Source organism: Natator depressus, chromosome 5, assembly GCF_965152275.1.
Source record: "Natator depressus isolate rNatDep1 chromosome 5, rNatDep2.hap1, whole genome shotgun sequence".
In the NCBI taxonomy this organism is placed as follows: Eukaryota; Metazoa; Chordata; order Testudines; family Cheloniidae; genus Natator; species Natator depressus.
Genome location: NC_134238.1, coordinates 99,700,323 through 99,720,060, shown reverse-complemented (window position 1 = coordinate 99,720,060; position 19,738 = coordinate 99,700,323). Strand labels below are relative to the sequence as shown.

The 19,738-nt window shown below is 45.7% G+C and overlaps 1 long non-coding RNA gene across 2 annotated transcripts in view; it reads left to right on the top strand.

Moving 5' to 3' along the window:
- Positions 1–18,120, top strand: part of LOC141988248 (uncharacterized) — a 54,082-nt gene extending 35,962 nt beyond the window's left edge. The window contains exons 2-3 of one of the 2 annotated variants that reach the window (XR_012639711.1): positions 13,062–13,190; positions 17,607–18,120. This is a non-coding gene — a long non-coding RNA (uncharacterized LOC141988248). The remainder of the gene's footprint in view (positions 1–13,061; positions 13,191–17,606) is intronic. The other variant, XR_012639712.1, reaches the window with a different exon arrangement.
- Positions 18,121–19,738: the final 1,618 nt, after the last annotated feature.

The following is a 19,738-nucleotide window of genomic DNA, read 5'->3' as shown; positions in this document are numbered from 1 at the left end:
GCTGCCACCTGATGTGCATGACTACTTCTGCCCCTGCTTTCTCTGCCAGCTTGAGACTCCAGCACCCTGTCTTGCTGAGCCAGACACACCAGTCTGCTCCAACACAGACCGAGGGCCTGAATCACGTGCCCCAAAGCTGCAGACTTAGCTGAAAGTAACTTAAGAAGTTTTCCTGCCTTTAACACTCAGATGCCCAATTCCCAATGGGGTCTGAACCCCAAATAAATCTGTTTTACCCTGTATAAAGGGTAAACTCATAAATTGTTCACCCTCTATAACACTGATAGAGAGATATGCACAGCTGTTTGCCCCCCACCCCAGGTATTAATACATATTCTGGGTTAATTAATAAGTAAAAAGTGATTTTATTAAATACAGAAAGTGGGATTTTAGTGGTTCCATGTAGTAACAGACAGAACAAAGTGAATTACCAAGCAAACTAAAATAAAACACGCAAGTCTAAGTCTAGTACAGTAATAAAACTGAATACAGATAAAATCCTCACCCAGTAAGCTTCCTTTTACAGACTAGTTTCCTTTTAGTCTGGGTCCAGCAATCACTCACACCCCCTGTAGTTACTGTCCTTTGTTCCAGTTTCTTTCAGGTATCCTTGGGGGTGGAGAGGCTCTCTCTTTAGCCAGCTGAAGACAAAATGGAGGGATCTCCAAGGGGTTTAAGAGGTGGAGACCCCCTCTTCTCTCCTATGCAAAGTCCAGCTACAGAATGGAGTTTTGGAGTCGTCACCTGGGCAAGTCACATGCCCATGCATGACTGAGTTCCTTACCAGCCAAGCCACATTCCTGGGAAAGCCCAGATGTGGATTGGCATCTCCAAGTTCATTGTTGGCTTAAGGGCTTCTTGATTGGGCACTTACTGAGAATCGTCTTTTCTCAGGAAGCTGACCAACTGCTTCACTAATACCTACTTAGAATCAAACAAGCATACAGCCAATATTCATAACTTTGAATACAAAAATGATACATGCATACAAATAGGATGAATAGATTCAGTAGATCATAACCTTTACAGAGATATGTTACGTGGCATATGTAACATAAAACACATTCTAGTTATGTCATATATACATTCATATGTATATTTCTGTAAAGCCTTATGGGGGGTACCGACACACCCTCCATTTCGTTTTCAGCTGGCTCAAGAGATAGCCTCTCCTCCCCCAAAGAATAACGGAAAGAAACTGGAACAAAGGACAGTAACCATGGGGGTGTGTGTGATTGCTGTACCCAGACTAGAAGGAGTCTAGTCTGTAAAAGGAAGCTTACTGGAACACCTCTGAGGGTGAGGTTTTATCTGTATTCAGTTTTCTTACTATATTAGGCATAGACTTACGTGTTCTATTTTATTTTGCTTGGTAATTCACTTTGTTGTGTTACTACTTGGAACTACTTAAATCCTACTTTTTGTATTTAATAAAATCACTTTTTATTTATTAATTAACCCAGCATATGTAGTAATACCTGGGGGGTGGGGAGGGGCAAACAGCTGTGCATCTCTCTCTATCAGTGTTATAGAGGATGAACAATTTATGAGTTTACGCTGTATAAGCTTTATACAGGGTAAAATGGATTTACTTGGGGTTTGGACCCCACTGGGAGCTGGGCATCTGAGTGTTAGAGACAGGAACACTTCCTAAACCGCTTTCAGTTAAGCCTGCAGCTGTTAGGAGATGTGGTTCAGACCTGGGTCTGGGTTTGCAGCCAGCTAGCATGTCTGGCTCAAACCAGGCAGGGCACTGAAGTCCCACGCTGTCAGGGAAAACAAACCTGGAAAGTAGTCTCAACACATCAGTTGGCAGTTCCCAAGGGGTTTTCTGTGATCCAACCCATCACAGTATTCCATCTTTCTTCTTTTCCAACATTAGCTTAAGCAGCCCTCCGTTGATCTCTCTCAAGCCTGCCATTAGATCTAATTCTTATTGCTGCCAGTACTGCAGAAGTCTTTCCAGTTGTGTTGTTGAAGTCCAGACTCTGCCATGCAACATTACTAGTGATGTCAGTGTGGAAGCAGCCATTAGGCTGAGAACTGGAGAAAACCATTGTTCAGTAAATACTAAAACAGGAGACTAGGTAGCTCAGAGGATTGGCAATAAGCTATGAAATCCATGACCTATAGGTTGCCAGTTCAAATTTAGCTCAAGTTAGAAGGGATAAAAGTTGAGCTCAGGCATCGCAGACAAGAGTTGGTCCCACCAGATACCTGTTTTATCATGACCTAACTTGCAGCATAATTGCAGCTTCTAGCGAACAAGTATCCTGACCACTGATTGAGACAGCCTTAGCAGTCTAAAAAGACCAGAGGCTGAAGGGGCACAAAGGATGTTCTACTCTTTTATCCTATGGGTGTGGTTTCTCCTGGTCAGATTTCAGACTCTTTTGTAAAGTGACATGGAGAAGCTGGTTTCTTGACTACCTGGGCTGTATTTGCCAGTGTATAAACAAGATTTCAAGTCAGTCTGGCATCTTACACAAGCAAATACATTGTCTGCATTTTTTTTCTTTTCAGTAATCTATGCACACACTACTAACACCTGAATAAACATGTCCCTAGATTTTATTTTGCATTAATTTTATCCGCCAGTCTCTCAGCTTGGAGTCCCACAGGCTTTGGAATTCATGCTGGGCTATCCAACAGCATGTGCTACCTGATCTGCCTGTTCCATGGGATGTTGGATTTACTCCTCCCCATCCCCACCCCAGTTATGATAAATATAGCTCAGGGGTCGGCAACCTTTCAGAAGTGGTGTGCCGAGACTCCATTTATTCACTCTAATTTAAGGTTTCGTGCGCCGTAATACATTTTAATGTTTTTAGAAGGTATCTTTCTACAAGTCTATAATATATAACTAAACTATTGTTGTATGTAAGGTAAATAAGGTATTTAAAATGTTTAAGGAGCTTCATTTAAAATTAAATTAAAATGCAGATCTTATCAGTTTAGTGTGATCCTTGCCCTTGCTTTTCCTTGCCGAATTTCCAATGTCTGGCACGTATTTGTATACTTTAAGCTGCACACAGGCTTCTGAGTGATCAGTTGTTAACTGGCTGCAAGAGGGACAGAGGACAGATTTCATGTGTGAAAATACCTGTTCACACAGGTATGTGGATCCAAATGCTGAAAGCATTGCAAACACAATTTTCTTCAAACGATTAAATTTCATTGGCAGGGACGTCCAGCAGGTCAGAATAGAGGCCTCGTGATCTCTCTCGGTAGCTTCAAGTGCACTCCGCAGATCTCCAAACTTTGATGCCTACAATTCTGAGCTTTTTAACTGAATGAGCTGCATTTCGAAATCTTCAACACCCATCCACTGAAAGACAGACAAATCCAAGTCGCTTTCGTTGAACTTTTCAGGTTTAATTAGAAAAGAAAGCATTGGGCCAAATCGCTGGAAATTTTGAAATCTGTCAGAAAATTCTGATTCCAGTTCTTGGATGTACATTCTAATCTCAACGTCAAATGCAGTGCACTGTTCCATGTGGCAGAACCCCGGCTGGCAGGGGGCTGGCAGCCGGTACCCCTGGCTGGCAGCGGAGCCCCCAGGACCAGTGGCCAGGACCCGGGGCCGTCAGCAGGTTGAGCGGGGCTGGCGGACAGAACCTCAGCTGGCAGGGGGCCAGTGGCTGGTACCCCAGGCCAGCAGCGGAGCCCCTGGGACCGGTGGCCAGGACCCGGACAGTGTGAGTGCCACTGAAAACCAGCTCGCGTGCTGCCTTCGGCATGCGTGCCATAGGTTGCCTATGCCTGCTTTAGAGTTTCACAGAGCTCTTCCTCAGGTCTTAAGAAGGCAACCAGTATACCTAATCTAAGAACATAGTGGGAGAGTTTTTCAAGCATAAGGGGTTCACACATACCATACGGGACCACTTAAAATAAGTGGGCACTAAGTGTTAGCAGGCAGTAGGTTACAAATTGTTATAATGAGCCATAAAGATCAGTGTCTCTGTTAAGTCCATGGTTTTTAGCGTCCAGGTGATTTTAAGTGTGTAAGGTGTGTATCTTGGACATTCTTTATGGAGCATATTCTGTGGTAGCTGAATGCCTGGCTATAGATAACAGATTTTTTGGTATGTCTGGGGTGATTGCTGGATCTGTGAAGTTAAGTGTTGTGATCCATGGCTATTTTTGTAAGTAGTCATTTGTAAGGTTCCATTATTGAAGCTAATCATGGTGTCCAGGAAGTTGATTCTGGAATGTTTTAGAAAGAGTTTCATGGAGGGGTGGGGGTTGTTGAAGTTGAAGAAACTAAGAGGAAGTTTAAATAATCTGTCCAGAAGATGAAAATATCATCAAATGTACGTCAGGTATATTGTTGGCTTTGTGGTACATTTTTCCAGAGATTCTTCCTCAACGTGGCCCAGAAAGATGCTGACATATTGGGGAGCCATCCTAGTCATAATGTGTGTTTGTTTTCTTATCTCCATCTGTTGGTAGGAGGATATAACACCTACTGTCTGAACTGTCACATTTAGATGTGAGAGAAAGTGCTACATAGCAGATAATTTGGAGGGCCAAGTACAACAGTAGATAAAATAAAGCAGCAACAGAGAGGGTATACTGAAAGGCACCTGACACTGTATGAATGGTGTCCTTGAATATCCAATGCATATTAAGGCACCAGCTATCCAGGTCTGGAACAAGTTATCATAGAAATCTATTCCTTCAAGCTGTGGTTTTCCAAACAGACCCTTTGATTCCTTTGAGGGCTGCAGGATTCCTACATGTGCTCCTTGTGGGTCATTCTTCTCCAGCACGCATAGTATCAGGCTGTGTGACAAAATAATTTGCGATCTTCAAGCTGAGCAGAATTCTGTTCACATCATCTCAGGTATGTGGACCCATAGATCAAACAGTTAATTGATAAAATAATAATAATGCAATAACTAATTAATACTCCCAACAAACCTATGAGGTTGGCATTCTGAGCCCCTTTAACAGAGAACGTGAGGCACAAGATAAATTATCTTACCCATCAACAGTGTCAGAGCCAGGCTAAGAATTCTGCCGCACTTTGTTCCTCGTCCAAAACTCAGCCGGCTGGAATATGTCTGTGTGTGCGCCACAGTATAATGGACATTATGTTCTGGTCCGACTCCTACCTAGCTCCAAAAAGCAGTATCACTGGAATATGTAAATAGATTGTTCAAAATATGTTCTCATAACAAAGTGCTTTAGGCTAGGTCAGCTATGGAAAAATTTATCAAAGCAGGGAAATTATTAACTGGCAATTGAATGTATCGTGGTCTTCTCTCACCCTGCAATGGAAGAGACACAAAGAGTTATGACTTCACCTAATGGAAGCAAGGAAGCAAAGAAAGTAGTTTATTTGTAAACCCTAGCACCTCCCCTTCTGGCTCAGCTAATCAAAAACCCAACAAACATATATGTAAGAAAAGAGGCAGGAGATACAGAAGGGAGGATAGAAGAAGGCGGCCACGGTTACTACATCCTACAATGAAATGGACAGAGACAGCCAGTGGGGCAAGCAGTAGGACAGAAAAGGGAAGATGCCGTTTACCTGAGGCACAGAGTGCAGCAGCATCTGGATTAAATCCTCTTGCAACATGAGTGACAGCTCTGCCCAGCAGTGGTTGATGAAGAAATAGGAGAGGTTCAAGTGTCAACACTCATGTTTCAGTTGCTGCCACAGCCCTCCCTGCCTGTGAGGTGTTCATACCCCTCACAGTGTGTCCTCTGATAACCAGAAAGGTGATTCTGCAGGCTGTTTGTGTACTTGATTAATATGGTCTTTGGCCCCATTGATCCTCAACATCTTGGAGCCTGTATCCCTTCTTAGGGCCATAGAAGTGGAAAAATTCTTGAATCTCTTTGTTGAGTATGAGCCAAATGACTGCAAAGGTTCAGAATATGAAACCTGCTCATGCTCAGGTTCTACGACTTCTGAGTCACAAAAGTCTCAGGAAAATCCGGATCTGGAAAATTCGGATTTAACTGCCTATGACCAGAGACCTTTCGCACTAGAATACAGCCTATGTGGAGGTGCTGAATGGTAAAGCAGATCTCTTGGAGGTGATGGAAGGTTTGGCTAGCAGAAGCCACAGAGAATGCAGGAAGGGAGTCTGAGCAGGAAGGGTCTAACTATGGAGCAGTGGGTGGGCAGCAACATCAGGGATGGAAAGAGAAGAGGCAGCCCAGGACAGATTGCTCAGCAGTACACTGAGAACTCAGAAACATAGAATCATAGGACTGGAATGGACCTCGAGAGGTCATCTAGTCCAGTCCTCTGCACTCATGGCAGGATGAAATATTATCTAAACCATTCCTGACAGGTGTTTGTCTAACCTGCTCTTAAAAATCTCCAGTGATGGAGATTCCACAACCTCCCTAGGCAATTTATTCCAGTTCTTAACCACCCTGACATTTAGCAAAAAGAAAAGGAGTACTTGTGGCACCTTAGAGACTAGCCAATTTATTTGAGCATAAGCTTTCGTGAGCTACAGCTCACTTAGGAAATTTATCCTAAGGTCCAACCTCAACCTCCCTTGCTGCAGTTTAAGCCCATTGCTTCTTGTCCTGTCCTCCGAGGTTAAGAAAAACAAATTTTCTCCCTCCTCCTTGTAACATCCTTTTATGTACTTGAAAATGTTTCAGAGTGGTAGCTGTGTTAGTCTGTATCAGCAAAAACAACGAGGAGTCCTTGTGGCACCTTAGAGACTAACAAATTTATTTGGGCATAAGCTTTCATGGGCTATAACCCGCTTCATCAGATGCATGGAGTGAAAAATACAGTAGGAAGGTATAAATATACAGCACATGAAAAGATGGGAGTTGCCTTACCAAGTGGGGCAGGGAAAAAAAGTTATTTTTCCTCCCTTGATATCCTACTGTTAATTGAATGTCTCATTAGACTGACCTCAAACTTGGTAAGGCAACTCCAATCTTTTCATGTATTTATACCTGTTCCTGTATTTTCCACTCCATGCATCTGATGAAGTGGGTTCTAGCCCATGAAAGCTTATGACCAAATAAATTTGTTAGTCTCTAAGGTGCCACAAGGACTCCTCGTTGTTTTTGAAAACTGAACAAATGCAATTTTTTCAATCTTCCCTCACAGGTCATGTTTTCTAGACCTTTAATCTTTTTTTTTTTTTTTGTGCTCTTCTCTGGACTCTCTCCAATTTGTTCACATCCTTCCTGAAATGTGGCATCCAGAACTGGACACAATACTCCAGGTGAGGCCTAATCAGCGCGGAGTAGAGCGGAAGAATTACTTCTCTTGTCTTGCTTACAACATTCCTGCTAATACATCCCAGAAGGATGTTTGCTTTTTTTGCAACAGCATTACACCGTTGATTCATAGTTAGCTTATGGTCCATTATGCCCCCCCCCCCCCGATCCCTTTCTGCAGTACTCCTTTCGAGGCAGTCATTTCCCATTTTGTATGTGTGCAACTGATCATTTCCTTCCTAAATGGAGTATTTTGCATTTGTCCTTCTTGAATTTCATCCTATTTACTTCAGACCATTTCTTCAGATCATTTTGAATATTAACCCTATCCTCCAAAGCACTTGCAACCCCTCCCAGCTTGGTATCATCTGCAAACTTTGTAAATGTACTCTCTACATCATTATCTAAGTAACTGATGAAGATATAGAACAGAACCGGAACCAGAACTGATCCCTGTGGGACCACACCCGTCATGTCCTTCTGGCATGATTGTGAACCACTGATAAGTACTCTCTGGAATGGTTTTCCAACCAGTTTTGCACCCATCTTATTGTAGCTCCATCTAGGTTGCATTTCCCTAGTTTGTTTATGAGAAGGGCATGCAAGACAGTATCAAAAGCTTTACCAAAGTTAGGATATATCACGTCTACTGCTTCCCCCCATCCACAAGGCTTGTTACCCTGTCAAAGAAAGCTATAAGGTTGGTTTGACACAATTTGTTCTTGACAAATCCAGGCTGACTGTTACTTACCACCTTATTATCTTCTAGATGTTTGCAAATTGATTGCTTAATTATTTGCTCCATTATCTTTCCGGGTACAGGTTTCAGAGTAGCAGCCGCGTTAGTCTGTATTCGCAAAAAAAAGGAGTACTTGTGGCACCTTAGAGACTCACCAATTTATCTGAGCATAAGCTTTCGTGATGAAATGAGCTGTAGCTCACGAAAGCTTATGCTCAAATAAATTGGTGAGTCTCTAAGGTGCCACAAGTACTCCTTTTTATTCCGGGTACAGAAGTTAAGCTGACTGGTCTGTAATTCCCTGTCTTGTCCTTATTTCGCTTTTTATAGATGGGCACTATATTTGCCCTTTTCCAGTCTTCTGGAATCTCTCCCATCTTCCATGACTTTTCAAAGGTAATCGCTAATGGCTCAGATATCTCCTCAGTCAGCTCCTTGAGAACATGTCAAGCAAAAGCAGCTTAAAAATGGGGAAGGGAGAACTAGAGGGAAGTTCCTGAAGTGACTCTGCCCTCTCTTGGCTAGGAGTCAGCACTGTATTCTGGCACAATCCACTGTCCTGAGGGAAAACTGAACAGGGACCAAGAAAGAGGAGGACTCCAGGCTCCCAAGCAACTGCTTAGTTTGCTGGAACAAATACAAAACCCACATGAAGATGGATGGTCAAATGGATCCAGCACAATACCTGCTGTACTGGGCATGCATCAGGATCTCAGGAGTCTTTCTTCCCCATGACTGGGTGGTGCCAGTGGGCCAGACAACCTAGGCTGCAAGCACTGGTTTCCTCCTCTCCTGCTAACTCTGTGGCTGCTGCCCGCTTCCTGGGAACAAGCAGAGAGGTACAGTTTCAAATTAATGATTCCTTGCTTGTTACCTCTGCAAGGCAAACTTTCATGGGGCTTTTGTAGTGAGAGAATAGTCATCTTCAATGACATTACACTGAGTATGAATATTACCCTTAATGTATAAAGACTAGGGTGTGAATTCTGGCTGTTCAGGTTCTCCTGCTTACTGTGGTGCCCAGCTCCCACCTCTTCACTGTAAAGAGGAAAAGTCAACTGTCCCGTGTTTTAATTAGTCCCAAATCATTTCCTTTTAGCTACATCTTTCTTCTCACTTATTTCCCTTTCTACTTCCATCTAACAATGAGTTTCTGAGTGGGCAGCTTCTCAAGTGCTACAGGCTTTGGCTGCAAAGAAGTCAACCCCCCGCCTCCCCCCAATGCACTTGTGTGCACATGCACACACACACTTCCTGCCGCTCTTCTGAATTTGAAAGACTCTGACATGGGAGCCTTAAAGCAGTGTGAACGTAGGCCCTTACAGTAAATGCTAGGGACCTGAACTGGGAGGTGGTTTAAATTTTTTAGGAATTTCAGAAATTAGGTCAGCAGAGGATGCACAGTGAGGAGGGAGAAACACAGGTTTAAAATCCCTCCTATGAACCTTTTCCTCTGTTTGCTCTGATCCTTCTGTTAGGAACCATTTTTAAGCCCCTTCGTTTTCAGTTTTTATCAAATTTCTCTCCCAAATTGCCAGCTTTTGAGAGAGCAGGTATTTGGGGTTTGCCAATTTTAAGCTGAATTTTGCAAGAGCTGAAATTCTCCAAACTCAGCTCCCTGCTCACGGTCTCTGCTGGACAGCACAGTGCACCTGTGGGTAACTGCTGGTTGGTCGCAGCTGCTGCTGCACAGTGTGGGAGCGAGACAGGCTGGGAGTTGGGTTCTGGCATATGAGAGGGACTCTCTGCCCATTCCACTCTCCCTTCACCCAGCTGACTGGGAGCCAGGTGATAGCCCTCATCTGCTTTCCCTACAGGAGAGAGCCCCCTCCTGACCCTGGCTCTTCAGCACTGCCCCGTCCACTTCCCCTGCACAGTAGGGGAGTGAAATGGTCAGGGAGACCACCCAACTGCTGCAGTGTCAGGCCCACAGGGAGCAGAAGGCTCTCCTCGCCCCCCTGCTGCGAGTACTGGGCACCCCTCACCTTCCCCCTCCACCCGCTGGTCCTTTGTTGTCAGTTGTCACCGATTTTCAATTTTTTTTTTTTAAACAATGAAAGCGCTGGGAGATTTTAAACAAAATAAAAACCAAAACCAAAGGGCCTTAACTATTCTGTGCAGCAGAAGGGTGCATTACATAACTCCCTTCCTTACCACACAATTGTTGAGAAGATTTTAATTTTTTTCCCCATGAATGAGCCATACCCTACTAGCAGTAAATCCCACCTGAGTATACAGTGTGAATAAAGGTTTCAGTAGAATAAAGCCATTGGTGCACTTCTCAGGCAGTTGACAGCCTGAAGCAAAGGCATCAGACGCATGCACCAATAGCCTACTAATTGCACACCATTTTGTGGCTTATTGCTGTATCAGCTGTGTCTTGTACTTCATAGTGCATGCAAGCTGTCGCAGTATTCACTGTGACACACCCTGTCATGTCTCACCGCCTAAACAACAATATATATTGCCAGCTACAGTCAGGAGCAGTGAGTGGAGATTTACTTTGGGGAGGTGGGAATCCTTGTAGTCTTAAAAAAAAAGGATATAATGACAGAAAATGATTGTAGCAAATAGGTATGAAAATGCACACACAAGTCTGAAAAATAATTAAGACATTGCATAGGTGGCTGGACACATTTAAAAAGAAATCTGTTTACATGCATTAAAGCAAGTGGTTTTGCATATTCTTTGTTTCTTTGAGAAGGTGTGACAGAAAGGAGGAGGAATATTAATTTAGATTCTGAAATATATTAAAGCCTTAGAAACGTTATTCATCTGACCCACTTACAACACTATCTAGCTCCCAGGAGAGGCAGATGCAAACAGCCAATCTCCTAGCAGTTCTTTCACTTTGCTTGCCTCCTACAATGCCCAAGCCAAACTGCTTCCAGTTTTATTAAAAAGGTTTGTTTCGTATGTTAGACATGGTAATTCAGGCAGGAAATCAGCTAACTTCCTGCCTTTATCGGCTATCATCTGTGGAAGCAACTGTGTTCTGGATGCTTTACATGTCTTGATTTCGTATTGGAAAAGGAATATTATAGGAAGGGTAGACACTGACACGTTCAGCATGAGTTTTTGTTTACTACATACACAAATCAGATTTGCCTCTTCCCTTTTCTATAAAGAACGAGGAATGTAATGTTTGATTGCGCTATCCCCAGGAAAAGCTGGGGAAACTCATTTAATGTTTAATTTACTGATATGAATAGAAGATTACAGAGAAAAGGTCAGGAGCTGAATAAAGATAATGGGGCTTGCATAGAAAAACGGAGAGGTAACGTGAGAGAAAAAAACCAATGCTGGGGAAAGCACGATCTCAAGTCCCCAGAAGAATGAACAAGACCAACCCCAAAGGGGATATTCTACTAGTTTAACTTGCCAGCAATAATTATAGGGTTTTCTTCAAACTCCCGAGTGTGTGAAATGGAGATTACTTACTTGTAACGGGAAGTTCTTTGAGATGTGTGGTCCCTATCTGTATTCCACATGTGGGTATGCATGTCCTCCATGCGCCTGAGACCAGAGTTTTGTCGCAAAGTGTCAATTGGTCTGGGCCTGCGCAATTGCCCTCCTTGTGCTCTGAACCAAGAGTGGCCTCTCCAGCTTCTTCTCTTTGTGGTGACTCAGGCTTCTGCTTCAGCCCCATGGGGCAGGGCTTAGGACCCCAGGCTTCAACTCTATGCAGTGGGACTTCATCTTTCTGCCCTGGGCCCCAGCGAGTCTAACACTGGTGGGTCCCATGAAACCTGCTCACAGCCCCCCAGGGGGCCCCAGACCCCTGACTGAGAACCACTGATGTAGAGCAGTGGTCCCCAAACTGTGGGGCGTGCCCTCCTAGGGGGGCATGGAGGACATGGCAGGACCCGGGCCAACCCCACGAGGGGCAGGGAGGGAGAGCCACCCAGCTCCACACTGCCCCCAACTCTGCTCGAGCCCGGCCCCAGACCCTGGCCGCAGCTGCGGCCCTGGCTCAGCTCCTGGACCTGCTCCCAGCCATTGCTCCAGCCACCGGCCCCAGCTGCAGTTCTGCTCCCAGCCTGGGACACAGGGCGGGTGGAGGGCAGAAAACAGACACATTCCTTTACTAGTAAAGGGGAGTGCGAGAGGAAAGGTTTGGGGACGACTGCTGTAGAGGTTGCTTGCGCTCTCAGAGAATGGTACATCCAGAGATCTACTAAGAAAGTCTCTGGGCAGATAATGTTTGTCCACGAGATCACTCGGCTATAGTGACAAATTGGTTTATGTGAAACTCAGAAATTACCGTGGGGATGAATTTTAGGTGGAGTCAAAGGGAGACTTTTTCTTTATGAAACAGGATGTACGGCAGGTCTGCCATGATAGCTCCCAGTTCATTCACTCACCTGGCTAATGTGATGAGGACCTAGAAGGCAACCTTTATGGAGGGATAGGACATGGAACATATGGCCATCAGTTCAAAGGGTGGTCTGGTAAGAACTAAGAGTACCAGGTTGAGGTCCCATTGTGGAGTGGGTTTCGCTATTTGTGGGAAGCTCCTAACGAGATCGTTCAGGAAACAAACTGTGATTGGGTGAGTAAAGACAGAGTGACCTTTCACTGTGGGATGGAAGGCACTGACTGCTGCCAGATGAACCTGCAGTGAACTACGTCCTGATGTCTTGAGGACAGGAGATAGTTTAAAATAGCAGGCACGCCTGCCAATTCTGATAACTGTTTCTGTTGTGTTCAGGCACAGAAATGCCTCTATTTAGCTAGATAGCATTTCCTGGTGGAGACTTTCCTGCCTCTGATTAAGGACATATGACCATTCTAGGTCTAATGCCCATCCAAATAACAAGCTGTGAGAGGACGAGGGCCTGGGTTGGGTTGTCTGATCCTGCCATTCTTTTGAGTTAACAGATCCAGAAAAGGTGATATATTGATGAGAGGATAGGATGACATTCATAGGTCTGGAAACCAAAATTGCCTGGGCCAGTTGGGTGCCTTGGCCCTGTCATGGCAAATTTTCCGCAGAATCTGAGGTAGCAGGGGGATGGGAGGAAAGGCGTACCTCAGGTGGTCTGTCCAGGATAACAAAAGTCTTGGCCTAATGCTGCTCTGGAGTAAGAAATTGAATTTCTTGTTTGCTTTGGAGGCCAACAGGTCCCAAGACGGTGTTCCCCACCCAGTGAAATTTCATTCAAGACTGAATTCTGTATTTCTCACTCGCCATCTCTGGAGTGGTGCCTGCTGAGATAGTCTGCTAGAGTATTCTGCATTCCTGGTAAGTATGTTGCCAGGAGCGTATGTGGTTTCTGATGTACCAGTTCCATAAATTCACTGCCTCTTTGCACAGAGGAAGAGATTTCACTCCACTCTGTTTGTTTACATAAGAGATGGTTGTCATATCCGGAATTATGTGGATATGACAGAACTGTATATGGGTAAGCTCCAGGAGACTGATATGCATTCTGGCCTCCTGGGAGACCAAGTGCCTTGTGCACTGTGATTGTCCATGAGGGCTCCCGATCTTATGAGGGATGCAGCCATAAAGATGGTTATGCTGCGTATGGGTGGAAGGAAAGGGCTTTTGGCTTGCACCTTTTCCGGTTTTGTCCACCATATGAGAGAGAGCCTGACCTTTTGGGGAATTGTTACTTTGGTATTCATATTGTCCCTGTCTACTGAGTAGATAGACTGGAGCCAGCCTTGCAGGCAATGGAGACGAAGCCAGCAAACAGCGTTACATAAATATATGAAGCCATGCGGCCTACCAGAGAAAGACAGACCTGGACTGTTGTGCAAGGTCTGAAGGTGACTTATGGACTGAAATCTGTCCATAAGAAGATAGACTCCTCCTCAGCAAAAACCTAACATCATGTTTATGAAATGTATAATTTTGGTAGAAGTCAAAACTGGAAAAGTGGACTTTTCATTGTTTACACAGATCCCCAGTTATGTCATAAGGTGGAGTAAGAATAGGGTCACTAACTGGACAAAGGGCAGGTCAAACCAGATATGGAAAGACAGTGTAGCTGTTGCATCTCACCTGGCCCGACACCACTGTGACGACCTTTGTGAAGACCCTGGGTGCTTCACCAGCCCGAATGGGAGTACTCTGACCTGGTTGTGCTCTTGTCTTACCTCGAATCTGGGAAACCTTGTGTGTGACTGGGGACTATCCATAGAAAAGTGGGCATCTTTAATGTCGAGAGCTGCAAACCATGTGCTCTCCTCCAGGGAGGGAATTATTGATGCCAGTGTCACTAGACAAAAATTTACTTTGTGAATAAAGATATTTAGTTGGTGTAGATAAAGAATTGATCTTCAATCTCTGTTTTTCTTGGGAACTATGAAATATGGGGAGTAAAATCCCTTCCCTTGATGTTGGGATGGCACTCATGCTATGGCCACTCACTGAAGGAGAGTCCACCTCTTGATGAAAGATTTCCTCATGAGAGTAGTCCCTGAGAAAGGACCAGGAAGGGGGTTTGTGGTGAGGAGATGAGATAAACTTGATTGTGTAGCTAGAATGGATAATCTCTAGTACCCACTTGTCTGTTATTGCCCTGGAGTTGTGTGCAAAGTGGGCAAGATGGCCACCAAAAATTTGGAGGGCAGTATAGCATTGCATCAAAACTGGCATGTGGTTCTCGAGAATCCCATCAAAAGAAACCACTGGGTGTTGGGTGCGGTTGAGCAGCAGCAGGGATGGAGGAAGCTGCATAAATGGGTCTTTGCATCCTTTGTTGTTTTCATGGGAGTTTGTAAGGGCACGGGTGGTAAAAAAGTCAGGTGGATGGGGCCAATTCAGTCAGGGTGGATGTGGCCCAGTCCCAACAGTTGACAAGAAGGGGTGACTATCAACAGGGGGAAAATTACTTTTTGTCGTGCTAACGAGGCCAATTCAATCAGGGTGGATGCGGCCCATTCCAAACAGTTGACAAGAAGGTGAGAGTAGACAAGGTTTCCCTCTGTTGATACGCCTTCTTGTCAACTGTTTGGAATGGGCGACATCCACCCTGATTGAATTGGCCTCGTTAGCACTGACCACACCCCCACTTGGTAAGGCAACTCCCATCTTTTCATGTACTGTATATTTATACCTTCCTACAGTATTTTTCATTCCATGCATCTGATGAAGTGGGTTATACCCCACGAAAGCTTATGCCCAAATAAATTTATTAGTCTCTAAGGTGCCACAAGGACTCCTCGTTTTGCTGATACAGACAAATTGGCAACCACTCTGAAACCTAATACTGGTGGATTCCAAAATGTCCTTATTCACTGGCAGAACCACCCTATTAGGGCCAGAGGATTGAAAAATATCCAGAAGACTATATTGCGCGTTATGGACTCTGAAGGTCAGCTGCCACTCTCTGCAAAAGTGACTGGTACTGCCTGGGGTCATGAGGTGCTGAAGGGATGAAGGAGAAACTGCATCATCAAGTGATGAGGATGATACACCTGACAGAAACCTTGAGGCTGGCTCAAATTCGTCCTCTGCAAGCTCTGACAGAGCCAGTTGGTATCACTTGGGAGAAGAGAACTGCTCCAATTCCTGCACAGATCTGGGAGTCATATTTACAGATCCCGTGGAGCCCAGTAGAAAGGATCAGACATCTTGGTACCCAATGCCTTGCCCTGCAACAGTCCCCTGGGTAGAAGGGAAGCAGCTCCTAGGCCTCCTATGGGATCTGTCTGGGCTTCTCCTCCTTGGGGGAGAAGCCTTGTCTGAAGCATTGGTTTTGTCTGATGAGAAGGTAAGCTCATTTTTGTTTTGTTTTTTATTTGCCAGCAGCACCAGTACTAGTGGAAGAATGCTCTAGCTTGTGGATGTTGTAGAAGAAGATCCTCTTCTTCTTCTTGAGGTGGTCTACACTATAGGTGAGCCCTGGTCTACACTATAGGTCGAATTTAGCCACGTTAGGTCGATTTTATAATGAATGCATCTACACAAGTAACCCCATTCCGTCGACCTAAAGGGCTCTTAAAATTAACTTCTGTACTCCTCCCCGGCGAGGGGAGTAGCGCTAAAATCGACCTTGCTGGGTCAAATTTGGGGTAGTGCGGACGCAATTCGACGGTATTGGCCTCTGGTAGCTATCCCAGAGTGCTCCAACGTGACTGCTCTGGACAGCACTTTTAACTCGGATGCATTAGCCAGGTACACAGGAAAAGCCCCGGGAACTTTTGCATTTCATTTCCTGTTTGGTCAGCGTGGCAAGCTCAGCAGCACAGGTGACCATACAGTCCTCCCAGAATCGCAAACGAGCTCCAGCATGGAGCGAATGGGAGACACTGGATCCGATTGCTGTATGGGGAGAAGAATCTGTGCAGGAAGAACTCCGATCAAAAAGAAGAAATGCTAATATATATGCCAAAATCGCACAGGGCATGATGGACATAGGCTACAACAGGGACACACAGCAGTGCCGCGTGAAAGTGAAGGAGCTCAGGCAAGCCTACCAAAAGGCAAAGGAGGCAAAGGGTCGCTCTGGGTCAGAGCCCCATACATGCCACTTCTATGATCAGCTGCATGGCATGCTAGGGGGGACCCTACCACTACCCCACTACTGTCCATGGACCCCTGCAAGGGGGGAGTCTCATGCAACATGGAGGAGGATTTTGTGGATGAGGAACAGGAGGAGGCGAATGCGCAGCAGGCAAGTGGTGAATCCATTCTCCCCGGCAGCCAGGACCTTTTCATCATCCTGGAGCCAATAGCCTCCCAAGGCGGGATCCCCGACCCTGAAGCCAGAGAAGGCACCTCTGGTGAGTGCACATTTGTAACTACAGTACAGGGTTTAAAAGCAATAGTGTTTAATGTTTGATTTGCCCTGAAGATTTGGGAAGCATTCGCAGCCAGTACAGCTGCTGGAAAAGTCTGTTAACATGTCTGGGAATGGAGCGGGAATCCTCCAGGGACATCTCTGTGAAGATCTCCAGGAGGTACTCTGAAAGCCTTTGCAGAAGATTTCTGGGGAGGGCTGCCTTATTTCGTCCTCCACAGTAGGACACTTTACCACGCCAAGCCAGTAGCAAGCAGTCTGGAATCATTGCAGCACAAAGCATGGCAGCGAATGGTCCTGAGTTTTGGTCGCATTCAAGCAACATTCGGTCTTTATCTTTCTGTGTTAGACTCAGGAGAGTGATATCATTCATGGTCACCTGGTTGAAATAGGGGAATTTTTGTAAGGGAACAGTAAAAGGACACCGTTCATGCTGGGATGTTTGCACTTGGCTAAAAGGGATCATCCCATAGCCACGCAGCGGGGGGAGAGGTGAAGGGATCATCCCAAATAGCCATGCGGAGGGGTGTGGGGAGGTGTGTGCTCCACATCCACTCGAAAACCGCAGCCTCTCCTTTTAAATGGCAAACCCAACTGGCATTGCTTGCTATGGGAAAGGTGGACGCTGCAGTTTGAAAACATTCCCACATGTTATGAAGGCATTAGAAGCCAAACCCACGTACCCTTTGGCTTACCATGGCTGTCTGGAAACTGAATTCTGTTGCCCAGCCATGTGTGATGTGTCACCATACCGGCAGGCGCTCAATATAAAAGGCAAAATGTGACCTTGTATCTAAAGCACATGTGCTGTCTGTTGTGAATTACTTGATTCACTGTGAAAGGGTCTCCCTTTTGTTCTCAGAAATGTATCATCTTAAATTTTACTCTCCTTTTTTATCCCCCTGCAGGTGCAAATGTTTCTATGCGTCCTGTATCATCTCCGTCCCTGAGGTTATCGCAGATCAGAAGATGAAAAAAATGCACTCGCGATGACATGTTTTCCAAGCTCATGCAGTTCTCCTGCACTGATTGGGCACAACTGAATGCATGGAGGCATTCAGTGGAAGAGTCCATGAAAGCATTAAGTGAGCGCGATGAGAAGAGGCAGGATGCAATGCTGAGGCTAATGGGGGAGCAAACGGACATGCTCAGGTGTCTGGTGGAGCTGCAGGAAAGCCAACAAGAGCACAGACCGCCACTGCATCCACTGTACAACCGCCTACCCTCCCCCGCCAGTTCCATATCCTCCTAACCCAGATGCCCAAGGACATGGGGGGCGGGGAGGCTCCGGGCACCCAGCCACTCCACTCCAGAGGATGGCCCAAGTAACAGAAGGCTGTCATTCAAACAGTTTTGATTTGTAGTGTGGCTACAATAAGCAATGTGCCCTTGTCATTCCCTCCTCCCCCAGCCCACCCTACCTCACCCGGGCTACCTTGTCAATTATCTCACTTTTTAAAAAATGAATAAAGAAAGAATGCATGGTTTCAAAACAATAGTTACTTTATTTCCTTTGCCAGCTGTGATCAAAGGGGTGGTGGGGGTGGTGGTTGGCTTACAGGGAATTAAAATCAACAAAGGGGGCGGGGTTTGCATCAAGGAGAAACACACACAACTGTCACACCATAGCCTGCCCAGTCATGAAACTGGTTTTCAAAGTCTCTCTGATGCGCAGTGTGCCTACCTGTGCTCTTCTAATCGCCCTGGTGTCTGGCTGTTCAAAATTGGCAGCCAGGCGATTTGCCTCAACCTCCCAACCCACCATAAACGTCTCCCACTTACGTCTCACAAATATTATGTAGCACACAGCAAGCAGTAATAACAATGGGAATATTGGTTGCACTGAGGTCTAACCTAGTCAGCAAACAGCGCCAGCGTGCTTTTAAATGTCCAAAGGCAAATTCTACCACCATTCTGCACGTGCTCAGCCTATAGTTGAACTGCTCCTTACTACTGTCCATGTGTATGGCTTCATGAGCCATGGGAGCAAGGGGTAGGCTGGGTCTCCAACGATAACTATTGGTATTTCAACATCCCCAATAGTAATTTTCTGGTCTGGGAAGTACCGTAAGTCCCTTCCTGCAGCTGCTCAAACAGCCTGGAGTTCCTAAAGATGTGAGCATCATGCACCTTTCCTGGCCATCCCATGCTGATGTCGGTGAAACGTCCTTTGTGATCCACCAGTGCTTGCAGCACCATTGAGAAGTACCCCTTGTGGTTTATGTACTGGTTGGCAAGGTGGTCCGGTGCCAAGATAGGGATAAGTGTTCCGTCTATTGCCCCACTACAGTTAGGGAAACCCATTGCAGCAAAGCATCCACTATGACCTGCACATTTCCCAGAGTGACTACCTTTGATAGCAGAAGGTCAGTGATTGCATTGGCTACTTGAATCACAGCAGTCCCCACAGTAGATTTGCTCACTCCAAATTGATTCCCGACTGACTGGTAGCAGTCAGGCGTTGCAAGCTTCCATAGGGCTATCGCCACTTGCTTCTCAACTGTCAGGGCAGCTCTCATCTTGGTATTCCTGCACTTCAGGGCGGGGGAAAGCAACTCACAGAGTTCCAGGAAAGTGGCCTTATGCATGCGAAAGTTTTGCAGCCACTGGGAATCATCCCATACCTACAAGACTATGCAGTCCCACCAGTCTGTGCTTGTTGCCGGGCCCAGAATCGGTGTTCCACTGTATCAACCAGCCCCACTGCCGCCATGATGTCCCAACTGCCACAGCCCGTGCTTTCAGGAACGTCTGTGTCCATGTCCTCCTCACAATCGTCCTCGTGCTGCTGTCTCTTAGCCAGGTTCTGCACATACTGCAGTATAATGCGTGAGGTGTTTACAATGCTCCCAACAGCAGCGGTGAGCTGAGTGGGCTCCATGCTTGCTGTTCTATGGCGTCTGCACAGGTAACCCAGGGAAAAAGGTGAGAAATTATTGTCTTCAGTTGCTTTCACAGAGGGAAGGAGGGAGGGGAGACTGATGACATGTACCCAAAACCACCCGCAACAATGTTTTTGCCCCATCAGGCATTAGGAGCT